This window comes from Bos grunniens, chromosome 6 (genome assembly GCF_055505025.1).
Source record: "Bos grunniens cultivar Pamir isolate PY7600 chromosome 6, Bosgru_T2T1.0, whole genome shotgun sequence".
In the NCBI taxonomy this organism is placed as follows: Eukaryota; Metazoa; Chordata; class Mammalia; order Artiodactyla; family Bovidae; genus Bos; species Bos grunniens.
In genome coordinates, this window is record NC_141170.1 from 25,582,681 (window position 1) to 25,595,699 (window position 13,019).

The window sequence follows — 13,019 nt, forward strand, 5'->3', positions numbered from 1 at the left end:
CTTTGGCCACCTGATGCAAAGAGCCAACTCATTGGAAAAGACCTTGATGCTGGGAAAGATTGAGGGCAAAAGGGGAAGAGGGCAGCAGAAGATGAGATGATTAGATAGCATCACTGACTCAATGGACATAAATTTGAGCAAACTCCACAATAGAGTAGAGGATAGAGAATCCTGGCATGCTGCAGCCCATGGGATCACAAAGAGTCAGACAGGACTTAGCGACTGAACAACAGATATGGAGGGAGAAATAGACAACATACAATAATAGTAAGGGACTTCATTACCTCACTTTCAACACATGGTAAGTCACAAAACAAGTCCCAGAAAATTTTAAAACATTGAAATTATACCAGCTATCTTTCCTGTTCACAATGGCATGACTAGAAATCAACAGGGAAACTGGAAAATTCAAATATGTAAAAATTAAAACAGCCCTGAACAGCCAATGTGTCAAAAAAGCAAGAAGTTAAGAAAATCTTGAAATGTATGAAAATGGATACATGTTCAAGGAGGGGAGTATATATTGAAAAATGCTTACATTAAGAAAAAAGTCTCAATTTATTACTCAATGAACTGAAGAAACAATCAAAGCCCAAATTGAGAAGAAAATAAAGATCAGGAGGAGAGTAAATAGAGACCAAAATAGAAATTATCAATGAAATAAGAACTGGTATTTCAAAAAGAAACAAAACAAACCTTTACCTAGTCTAAGAGAAAAAGGAAGGTTCAAATATGACCAGAAATGGGAGATATTACAACCAATACTACAGAAATATAGAAGGTCATGAGCGACTACTCTAAGCAAAAATGTGCCCAAAAAACTGTGGAAACCTAGAAAATTAAGGGACCTGAGTCCCGCGGACTGCAAGGAGATCAAACCAGTCAATTCTTAAGGAAATCAGTCCTGATTATTCATTGGAAGGACTGATGCTGAAGCTGAAACTCCAATACTTTGGATGTTTTGATGTGAAGAACTGACTCATTGGAAAAGACCCTGATGCTGGGAAAGATTGAAGGCAAGAGAAGAAGGGGACAACAGAGGATAAGATGGTTGGATGGCATCACCGACTGGATGAACATGAGTTTGAGCAAGCTCCAGGAGTTGGTCAAGGACAGGGAAGCCTGGTGTGCTGCAGTCCATGGGGTCGCAAAGAGCCAGACACGACTGAGCAACTAAACTGAACCTAGAAAAGCTGGATAAGTTCTTAACACACTTAAACAACCAACCAAAACTACATAAGAAATAGAAAATATGAACAAACCAATAAAAAGGAGACTGAATCAATAATAAACACAGGAAAGCCCCGGACTGATGGCTTCACAGATGATTTCTACCGAACATTTAAAGAATTAATGCCAATCCTTCCAAACTTTTTGGGGAAAAAAAAATTTCTAAAAATGAAAACTCATTTTAAGAGGCTAGCATTACCCTGATACCAAAGCCACATAAAGGCATACAAGAAAACCACGGACCAATATCTCTGATGAATACAGATGCAAAAATTCTAAAGAAAATATTTTCAGACCGAATTCAAGAGCACATTAAGCAGATTGTTCACCATAACCAAGTAGGATTTACCCCTGGGATGCAAGGATGGTTCAACACAAATAAATCAATAAATGTAATACAGCACATTAATAAGTGAGAGACAAAAATCATAAATTCATCTCAATATATTCAGGAAAAGCATTTCAGAGTTTAACATCCTTTCAACATTACAAAAACACTCAAAACTTGAGCATATAAGGAACATACCACAACATAATAAAGGCCGTATGTGACAAATCCATAGCTAACCTCTTATTCAATGAACAACATTTTAATGCTCAGCTAAAGCAGGTCTCCTTGCGACCCCATGGACTATACAATCCATGGCATTCTCCAGGCCAGAATACTGGCTCCCTGATACCTCAGTTGGTCTTTACCTATAATACAGGAGATCCTGGTTTGATTCCTAGATTGGGAAGATCCCCTGGAGAAGGGAAAGACTACCCACTCCAGTATTCTAGCCTAGAGAATTACATGGACTGTATAGACCATGGGGTTGCAAAGAGTCAGACACGACTGAGCGACTTTCACTTAAGGCAGGTCTGCTATGCTCAAGTCAGGGTCCTGTTTGGAAAAATATTATCCACATTTCCCCATCCAGAGTCCCTTGAGGGGGTTGGTTCTGCAGACCCCCTGAACTCTTAAGTACACAGAGGTGGCCCACTCTTCCCTAGTAAGAACTAGCACTTCACACTTGAGCACTGTGTCACTAAGGCCATCAGGAATGTGTGGGTACATGGGAAACCAGCATCGCTCAGAACTTCCTTCTCCTGCAATATGTGACTTTGTTTGAAAGTCAGAGCTGATAGTAGAAGTAGTGACATGGCTGGGATCATATCTATGCATAGGGAAATAGCCCCTTCTGGTAATCAGAAACTCGGGGTAAATGTCTAGGCCACCGGACAAGTGGTCTAATCCAGCAAAAATACTAGCCAAAGGGGCAGGTAATCTAGAGTGTGTAGTAATGGAAGGAAAATGATGAAAATTATGTATGACCTTGGGACCACGTGCAGCAGTGAGAGTTAGAGCTAGTCTACTGACCCTGTTACAGGTTTCCCCCCAAATTGTGACCACCTTGTACACTTCTCACATCTGTTTGAGTCCCACTTTAAGTTTATCCTTACCTGTCACATTTTCAGGATGGTTCTTGGACTCTATCTAGAAGATGCTATGGGCATCCCACCCAGATTCAGTCGAACACTTGTTTAGCATCTCTGTCTCTCCCAGTCTCAGTATGCACTGTTTTCCTGGTGTCCACACTCATCTCTTCCGAGGCCTGTCACTGGACTCTGGTCCTGGACATGTCGGCAAGTTTGCATCCCTTGTGTTGGCCCTTATCCAGTGATTGCTGTTCAGCATGGGCCCACAGAAAGAGAGGAAACTCTGTGTAAATATACCCATATTTATACATGTATCGATTTAGTATATACACTTATGAAGTTATGCATTGTTAACATGAAATACAGGTTTATCAGGGCATCCTGTATTATGTGGGGTTTCTCTGGTGGCTCAGTCAGTAAAAAATCTGCCAGCAGTACAGGAGGTTTGATCCCTGGGTTGGGAAGTTCCCCTAGAGAAGGATCTTATCTGGCAACCTACCTTTTAGTAGAACGAAAGGTTCCCACTTTCTCCCTCTCTCATGACCTTATTAACCATCGGCAAACAATTTGGCCAATTTCATAGCCCATTTGTGCCTCAAAGGAGTATGTACGTACCAAGAAGGGCAAGGTCAACATTGAGAAGTTTCCTAGAGGGGGTGATGCTTGCCTTTTTCAGAATGAGATGATAGCACCTAATTTATCGGGTCAGCATGAAGATTAGTTATGTTTATGTACATGGTAAATGGTATACATCTGAAAGGTTTAGCCATTTCTTATTTGGCTTTTATAGCATATCCATCTTATGGCATTTATTTACATGGCCCTTCTATTGCAAAGAATTTGAGTTGAATCTCCTTAGTTCAGGGTAGTGAACTAGTACACTGAAATGAAGGCTGTTACAGCTCAGTTGGTAAATCATCTGCCTGCAATGCAGGAGACCAGGGTTCAATTCCTGGGTCAGGAAGATCCCTTAAAGAAGGAAATGGCAACCCACTCCAGTATTCTTGCTTGAAAAATCCCATGGACCGAGGAGCCTGGCAGGCTACCATCCATAGGATCAAAAGGGTCGGACACAACTTAGCGACTAAATAACCACAACCAAGATCACCAGCAGTGTTGAGATGTGGTTCGAAACACCAGTCACAGAGGCACCACTGAGAAAATCTTGCCCTCCCGGTTCAATTATCTGCCTTGAAATCAATGCATATAGCAGCTCCTGAGAATCGAGGTTCCTCGAAGGAGTCTGGTGGTGATTTGTCATCCTCTACCCTCTTCCCATTAGATTTCCCTTTTACCGTCTTAATGTTATCACCTTCTGACCAACAACTTTCTGCAGCAAAATTCATAAAGTCTGGGCAACAATCATCATGGCTCAGGTTTAAGAATGACATCAAGACCTTCTGAGCTGGTCGTCTATCAAGGAGAAGATGAAATGATGGTTCATTCATACAACACAGTACTGAGTAGTATGTAGTTCATACACAACACTTAAGGAATAAGCCACATCTTCATTGAAGAATGATCATGATATATTGAGTATAAAACGAAATTACATTTTTAAAAGTACATTGTAATTAAACTTTTGCAAGTTAATTCTTATGTTTCTCAAATCCTTTATGTTCATTTTGCATTTGCTCAGTCGCCTGAACCATGACCTTAGGTGACCTTTTGACAACTGAACACCTGTTGAGAGGGATGGTGAGGTAGATAGTGAGAAAGGAGGGACTTTGAACCTCAAGAGAGAAATTCATTAAGCTTTTCTACAAAGAAGGTGTTGCTTTTCTAATTCTAAACTTTTGATATAAAAATATTCATTCTGACTGTTGCCACAGATGTTCACATTCTAAAGTATGCTGTTTTCAGATAGGAACTTAACACACTGTGTGTTTAGGTACTCAACTCCCATCACTGGCAAAATAGAGAAATGTATATCACCTGATTGTAACCCTGGCATCATTCCCTATGAGATGGTAACTCAGCAGAATTGCTTAAGGATTTTCAGGAGTGTTCCTTGAGCAGTCATCACTGTAAATGTTCAAGTATCACCACAAGATGGCAGAAGAGGATTAATCATGGGACGCGGGTGCATGCTAAGCCGCTTCAGTCGAGTCCTACTCTTTGTGACCCCATGGACTGTAGCCCACCAGTTTCCTCTGTCCGTGGGATTCTCCAGGCAAAAATACTGGAGTGGGTTGCCATGCCCTCCTCCAAGGGATCTTCCTGACCCAGGGATCAAACCCACATCTCTTATGTCTCCTGCACTGGCAAGCAGCTTGTTTACCACTAGCGCCACCTGGAAAGCACAGCCAGTGCTGAAGGCTCAGACCTGTAAGGTTATAGAAATCCTTTTCACTCTCCTCTCTGTGTGGTTGGAATTACTCTTATTGAAAAAACTTATTTAATCTTGGAAGTTATGTACTTAAACAAGAGCATGTGTTCATTATGGTTCAACCAGAAAAACAGCCAGTAGGAGATATATATTAAGGTACTGATTGCAAGAAAATGAGTTATACAGTGGTAGTAAAGCAGATCCAAAATCTGTTCAAACTCTGTCCACAGACATCTTGAGAAATGTCTCAGCTCTCAGATCATTTAATCTGGTTGAGTCGGGCTCATAAGATTACCTAAAACAATCTACCTGACCTACAGACAACTGACTGTGGAACTTTAATTACTCCATAAATCACTTGCTTGTTTTTGCTCATGTTCAGTGATGTCCGACTCTTTGCGACCCCATAGACAGTAGCTGCCAGGCTCCTTTGTCCATGGGGGTTTCCCAAGTTAGAATACTGGAATGGGTGGCCATTCCCTTCTCCAGGGGATCCTCTAGACCCAGGGATTGAACCCTTGTCTCCTGCGTCTCCTGCATTGGCAGACAGATTCTTTACCACTAGTGCTTCCTAGGAAGCCCTACTCTATAAAAAGCTGCACAAAAACATCTAATGTTTAACTGAACAACTGGGGACTGTAGCCTGGCCAAGCTGACACATCGGAAGACCAGCATAGTCTACCCCTTGTCAATTCGGCACAATACAGCTGACCCTTGAGCAATGTAGGGGTTAGGAGCAGCCACGCTCCGCCCATTCAAAAATGCACATATAACTTTACAATCGGCCCTCCTCACTGCAGTTCTGCATCTGCAGATGCAACTAACTGGTGATCCTGTAGTACTGTATGCATGTATTCAGTACTGTAGTATGTATTTAGTGAAAGAAATCTGCGTATGTGGACCTGCACAGTTCAAACCCGTGTTGCTCAAAGGGTCAGCTGTACATCACTTTAAACCATACTAAATCTTGAGTGACATCACCAAAAATGACAATGTAGGAAACTCCACTCTGTCCCCCAACAGAGGTCAACCATTAGGCAGCTATCCATGAACACACAGCTCTGGGAGAGCTCTGGGGCCCACTTAGCAGCTTTAGTAATACAGTAGAACAGAAACTTCAATGGTAACTACACAAAAAGAAAGATGCTTCGATCAATCCATCCCCCAAGCTGGTGTTGCCCAGCACGAAGTGCTAAGTCCTCAACTAGAGTTTCCCTTGCTGGGAAATGAAAGCAGGGTGAACCATCAGTTTCTGCAGCCTTTGGGGCACTGTACGAATGTCCCGCTCCATCCCACCCCCCCCAGAGACTGGCAGACCTGAGATGTAGAGACAGCTAGGAACAAAGGCAGCAGGTGCTGTCAACAACAGCCATGCAGCAGGAGCAATGGTGTTCTCAGGGACCTGCTCTGCAGACAGACCCAGCTGACTTCACCACCGAAGAAGCTGACAGCCAGCAGCCTTTACAGAGCCCTGCAGATTCTACCCCACAAGAAGTTTTGTTGGCTGATGCAGCTACCCAAGCCCCTCCTTGCTGCCCTAGGGGAAGCTGGCACCCACACCAGCAGACACCCAAGGTCTCTGCAGCCACACAAGTGTAAAACGCCAGCCGCCTGAGTTCCTCCCTGCCCTCACCAGAGACCAGCAGTTGGTTTGGGCTTGCTGTTGTTAAGTCCCTCAGTCGTGTCCCACTCTTTGCCACCCCGTGGACTATAGCATGGCAGACTTCCCTGTCCTTCACTATTTCCGGAGTTTGCTCAAACTCATGTCCACTGACTCAGTGATGCCATCCAACCATCTCATCCTCTGTCATCCCCTTCTCCTCCTGCCCTCAATCTTTCCCAGCATCAGGGTCTTTTCCAATGAGCCAGCTATTTGCATCAGGTGGGCTGTGTGTAAATGAAAGAAGCCAACCTGAATCCCCCCATAATGACCCCCACTGCCATGCACACACTCAGGGCGAGCCCTCCAGCTGTACTCCTGAATGCCACCACCCTGATGCCTGTAATAAGCCTCCACGGCTGCATGCGTGCCCTGATTCGGGGCGTGTGAGCCACAGGTGAGTGCATGGGAGCCAAAGCCCCCTGAAGCTGCCTGTGGGCCTTCTGTACCTGGCTGGCACCACTGCGCCCACCTGTAGTGACCCCCTCCAGCCGTCACCTGCACATCCCCAGCCCAACACAGGTCACCTGCCTCCACCGCAGTAGGTGTGACCTGGGCAAGGCTGACAGCCAGGGCCCTGTAGCTGCCAGTGAGCCCAGAGCTGGTCCCAAGCCTTGCTGCCCCATCACTATGGGTTGGTGATAAGACAGAGGTTTAAAGGCCTGCAGCTGGCGCCTTGCCACTACATGGGCACATTCTGCGGGCCCCCGCAACTGAGAATGTACCAAGCACTGGCTCTGCAATGAGTGCTATCTACTCTGGTCCCTGGCTGCCAGACACGGAAGTGCCCTTAGAGCTCTGACAGTGCTGCAGCCTCAGAGAGTCCCTGCAGTGTGCGTCAAGGACCCATCAGTGATGCTGTGGATCCCAGAACCCTAAGCCAAAGAGATATCAAGCAGCAGAGGAATATGTTCCAGACAAAGAAACAAGATAAAATCCCAGAATAACTAAGTGATATGAAGATAGGCATCTACTCCCAAAGAGTTCAGATTAATAAAGACAAAGAACTTGGGAGAATGAGTGCACAGAGTGAGAAGCTAGACGTTTTAAGCAAAGAGTCAGAAAATATAAAGAATAACCAATTTAAGAATACAATAACTGGAATGAAATACACACTAGAAGGAAACAATAGTAGACTAAAAAAAGAACAGATTGAGTCATGGAAATCACTACCACAGGACAGAGAAAAAGAACAAAAAGAAACAAGGACAGTTTAAGAGACGTCAGGGACAATATCAAGGGGACTAATGTTTGCATGAAACAGGTCCCAGAAGGAGAAGGAAAGAGAGAGCCTGAGAAAATATTTGAAGATGTAATAGCTGAAAATTCCCTAACCAGGGAAAGAAAAGAGTCACCCACGTCCAAGAAGCACAGACAGTCCCATACAGGATGAACACAGTAGGAAGACCCTTTGGCCCCCAGAATTGAGAGGTAGGAGCTTGAGCTGTACTGCTCTCCATCTTGCCAAGAGACAGACCATATCATCTCATGAGTCAGAATTGTTACAGGCATACCTGACTGATCATCAAGAAGCTGGGCTACTTTTACATGATGGGAGCAGGGAATAACATATGTTAAGCCCAGGAGATCCTCTTGACCATCTCTTCAGACTTCCTTCCCTTGCCTCACTGTAACTCAGGTACGGTCAGCAGCTCGGGCTTGATGAGGACCCACTAGTGAGGGTTCAGACCACACTGACGATAGTTAGGATCACACCACACCAATCTTCAGATGAGGTGAGAGCCAAGACTGAAGAGAATTTTGAGGGGAGAAGGGAGAAGAGGGGTAGCAGTTGTGACCCAAGATCAAGCCCCCCAAGGAGAGCTGTATTTCACCTCACTCACACCCTCTGAAAGGGAGGAGTTGGGAACCATGATGGGCTGCTCTGCAGACCTGGTAGAGAAGTGGATCTGTGAGCACAAGGGGGCCTCTGATGACCATCGGAGCCACACCCCATGGGCTGTTTCCAACCAGTGACCGAGTGCAGCAGGGACCTGGGAAAGGTCCCTCCCTGGGAGACCTGGGTCTCCTGTGGGGTCATTTCTGGTCTCTTAGTTGCCATTGATGACACCAAGGCACTCAGTATTGCAGCACGGTCTAGCTCACGTCCTATCCAACATTTATTCCCTTTCCTTCACAGGGTTAGACCTGCACTGTAATTGATGGCTCCTACAGATACTCCAGTTCCCTCTGAATTTCCACTGCAGGCTTGTTTCTCACCACAAAAAAAATAAAAAGTTTCCAAATATCAATCCCCTCTTTGCATCTACACAGCACAGATTACAGAACAGTTTAAACATTTAGATCCCACTTAAAATACTAACAAATATATATAAGACACCTTTATATCTGTATAACTTATGCCTGCAGATGCCCCCAAAGCTGCTCCATTCAGAGAGACAATGACCACCAGGGGAGGGAGGTAGCAGGGATACTCCTGAATGACCTCATCACTGTGGATATTCATTCACCCCATAATGAGGGGATAAGCCTGAGATAAGAATACTTCTTTCCCAAAGTTTATCAAGAATAAGGATTAGGAGATAGGGGAACAATTTGCCAAGTTTCATCATGTTTTCTTGGGTCCATTTATTTTCGATTCTTCTGTTCTTGCCTTCTCATGTTCCACCATATGCAATTTCATTTTTCTATTGACCCAGACGAGCTACATCAGGGATGGTTGTGAGCTGTCAACTTGTGGCAGCCATCAATATCTCCATCCTGCCTCAAAAAGAGGCAGATCACTGAGCATCTGAAATTTAAGTCGCTGTAGGACTCAGCCTTCAGACCAGGGAAGCCAGGACTCAGATCTGTTTCTGTAGATAGGAGGCTCACTGGATCCAGGTTGACTGTTACCTAGGCAACTCTATAGATCAGTGCTAGCACAAGGGTTGATGTTAATATCCATGAGATTACTCAACTAATCCTCTCTTTGGCATACTTTTTTTTAAGCGTTCTCCTTCCTTGCTGTAAGTTTTATCATTTCTAGACAGAAGTCCTAGAAGTAGTAGTGGATTCCTAAATTTTCTTGACTTCATTTATTCATGACAGACTGTTTCCAAAGCACTACTAACTACCTCGTCTCAAAAATGGCACCTATGTTGGTAAACTCAACTGTAAGCAGGATAGCCATATGGACATAGAACTTTTTATATTGGCCTTAGAATAGATTTTCCAGCCTCTTTTGGGTTTTTTTTTTTCTTTCTCCCCTGACCCATTGTGACTTAGTCTGAAAAGCCTTTAAAACACATTTCTACCACTTAAATCCCCAAATTTAAGTTGCAAATTGGTTTTAATACTGCAAACAATGGATAAATCCAGTTTACTCAAATACCCACATCTTTGTGATGGTCCACTAAGCTCTATCACTTAGGATTGTTTTGCTTGCAAGTGACAGAAAAGCCCAATTATAATTTCCTTGAGACAGGAATACACTGGCTTACAAAATGAAGGTTCAAGGTGTTTGATCCACTGAAGCTGAATCAAGACATTAGTTTTTCCAAGAACCAGACAGCTTTCTTTCCTCCTCTCTCTTCAGCTCTCAGTGGTTTTTCACATTCACTCCTCAGGGTCCACATGGGGACCCACATGAGACCCCAGCTCCCACCTTCCAGGAAGTTCTCCCTTTCTAACAGCAGATGCTCTAGCCTTCATTATCATTCAAATATATTTTCCAAAAGGCCTTCTCAAAAACCAAAGTGGACCTTTCCAGCAATCTCTTCTTGGATTATAGGGGCTGATTAGACAGCATGTCCCCCACCCTGGGTTAGTCATTGTGGACATCGTCTATGGGAGGGAAAGTGGATACTCTAATGAGCTAGTCATACCCATGACCAAGACTAACAGACTAGATTGAAACCAACTCACAACTTAGATGATTTCCTAAAACAAAGTCAGGGATATATGTGACTAAAAATGTGGGAATAAACACGGAGGAAGGATCTGACAAGTCTCTTCTCTAAAACACAAGCTCAGTAGGATGGCTGGCCTCTGAGTTCACCACTCCTATCTCCCTGAGGTGATCCCACTCTGAAAAGCCCAGGTCTAACTTTAACATTAACTCTCATCCTAAGGGCTTCCCAGGTGGCCCTAGTGGTAAAGAACCCACCTGCCAATGCAGGAGATGCAGGAGGCACAAGTTTGATCCCTGGGTCAGAAAGAGTCCCCAGAGGAGGACATGGCAACCCACTCCAGTATTCTTGCCTAGAGAATCCCATGGACAGAGAAGCCTGGCAAGCTACAGTCTGGGGTCTCAAAGAATCAGGCACGACTGAAGTGACTTAGGATGCATGCATGCATCATCCTTTGAGACCTGTTGGTTAGCCTCCATGATCAAGGGCAAGGAGACAAAGTCTTAACTACCATTTGGTATTGGTTTACCTACTCAAAGACATGAAGTTCAGCTTTATGATCTATTTCTAAGTTAACTGGATAGGAGCAACATAGTTCAGCAACACCTAAGAAAATTATAGATAAACTACAATAGTTACTATGAGTTCTCTCATTCACATGGCCCGAAAGATGACCCAATAACAAAATCTGCAAAACATCTCAGAACAAAGCTTGCATTGTGTTTCCAATAACTTTCCCAACTACACATCCAGCCACTTGACCAGTTTTACAGAAGACTTACCGAGTTTAAACCTATCACACCAGGAACTGAGACATAGAACTAAGAGGGAAAATGTCTCAATTTCAACTACAGCTGGATCAGGAACCGTTAAACCAGTTGATAACTCCTGATCCCCTGGGCTCGAGGAAAACTTGAAGATTCAAACTTTCCCTCAGAGGTAAGCAGGTTTCTAAGCCTCTTTGGGGGAACTCAGCAGTTGGCAACACAGCTCTAAACTTCTTACACTTCACGCCCTATTCCAATGTCTACAGATCCATGTCCATACCAAGAGGGCCCCTGTAATAGACATAAGAGCCAGATGAGAGCTGGCAAATATTAATAGTTTGGGCACATGTAAAGGGAACTGTGAGACAGATACAGCCAAGGTCACTTTCTCTGTTCTGCCACCCTGCACTGGGTCCTAAGGAATCTCCTGTGAACCCTGAGGGCAGACCCTACACTTGCACTCAGGCCTCTGACCCTCTTGCCTACCAGGAACAGGAAGGAGGACTTCTCCCTAACCACGAGGCAGGGTCATGTCCCATGAGCACCCATCACATGGAGGTGCTGCCCAAGGTTCCCCGACCTCCTTCAGGGAATGAACTGCCTCATGTCCTGTGAGGTCATCACATGTTACACCCAACATGACTGTACCTTCAGAGGGCCTTGGTTTCTCCAAGGAAATCTGATATTCCTTTCAGCTCCAGACCAGAGAGGAAAAAAAGGCATTTAGTCGCATCACATCATAACCGACAGTGAGTTTCCCAGAATAGCTTCTGATATGTTAAATCGAGTATTTAAAAACACAACTAACTCTTGCCTCTTTCATTCCTCACACACCTTCTCTGCCAAGGTTTAATTTCTGCTAAGGACCTCAGATCTCAGACTTCAGGTCTTGGTGCACAAAAAGGTAGTATTCATAATGGTGCTGGATGAGATCGCCACATTCCAGTGCCACATGCGTGGATGTCGGCGGTGGCCACTCCGTCCTAACAGCCAGTAAATAACTGAGACTGAAGAGGAAAAAAATAGACAATCCTTCCTGGATGGTCTCAAGAGAGGGAGGTCCAGGGCAAACTGCGACCCCCTAGATTGGAGAGACAGGTAAACAGACGGAGCTCCTGCTCACATGAGCAGGGACTCAAGGGAAAAACCCAGGGAGAACCAGCAGAGGGAGGAAAACCTGAACTATACTTGAACAATTTCTGAAAGTTCAGTGCAGACACACTTGAGATTTAAAAACTACAGTGGGACCCAGCCATAGGAGGTCTTCAGAATATCATGAGATTTCCATGGACAAGTCAATGGGGTTGCAAACAGTCGGACATGACTGAGTGATTTTCACTTTCACTGTTCTCCACAGGACCTCAGCTGGGTTCCCACCGCGAAAATCTGAGTACAATCTGCTCTTGTGTCTGGCAGGGAAAGGAGAAAAAGCCATTTAGAAAGGTCAGTGCATTCTGTTAATTTTTTTTTTTTTTTTTTTACCAGTAGACAAGCAAATAATTTTAATTAGAAAGTAAAATGCACAATATACCAAATGAAAATTCCATTGTCTGATATTTTATGGCTGATTATTCTGATAAAGCCCCAGCGTAAGCAGGTATGTCCTAAGCCAGCCTAGTGATTGGTTGGTGACCCCCGTGTTCTGTGTTGAAGGCGTAACACTCTGCAGTCAGCCACATATGCTCAGGGAACTAGTATACCAGATTCTCACCTTCACATGAGAACTTATGTGACCCAGAGGGAAATACCCAACTCCAACTCAC

The 13,019-nt window shown here is 44.3% G+C and overlaps 1 long non-coding RNA gene across 4 annotated transcripts in view; it reads right to left on the reverse strand.

Annotated features, from left to right (window-relative positions):
* LOC147370423 (uncharacterized) overlaps window positions 1-13,019 on the reverse strand; it is an 84,089-nt gene that overhangs the window by 12,378 nt on the left and 58,692 nt on the right. For 3 of the 4 annotated variants that reach the window (XR_015165265.1, XR_015165264.1, XR_015165263.1), the window contains one exon: window positions 2,674-2,897. This is a non-coding gene — a long non-coding RNA (uncharacterized LOC147370423). Of the gene's footprint in view, window positions 1-2,673; window positions 2,898-8,152; window positions 8,288-13,019 lie in introns of those variants that run through there. The other variant, XR_015165266.1, reaches the window with a different exon arrangement.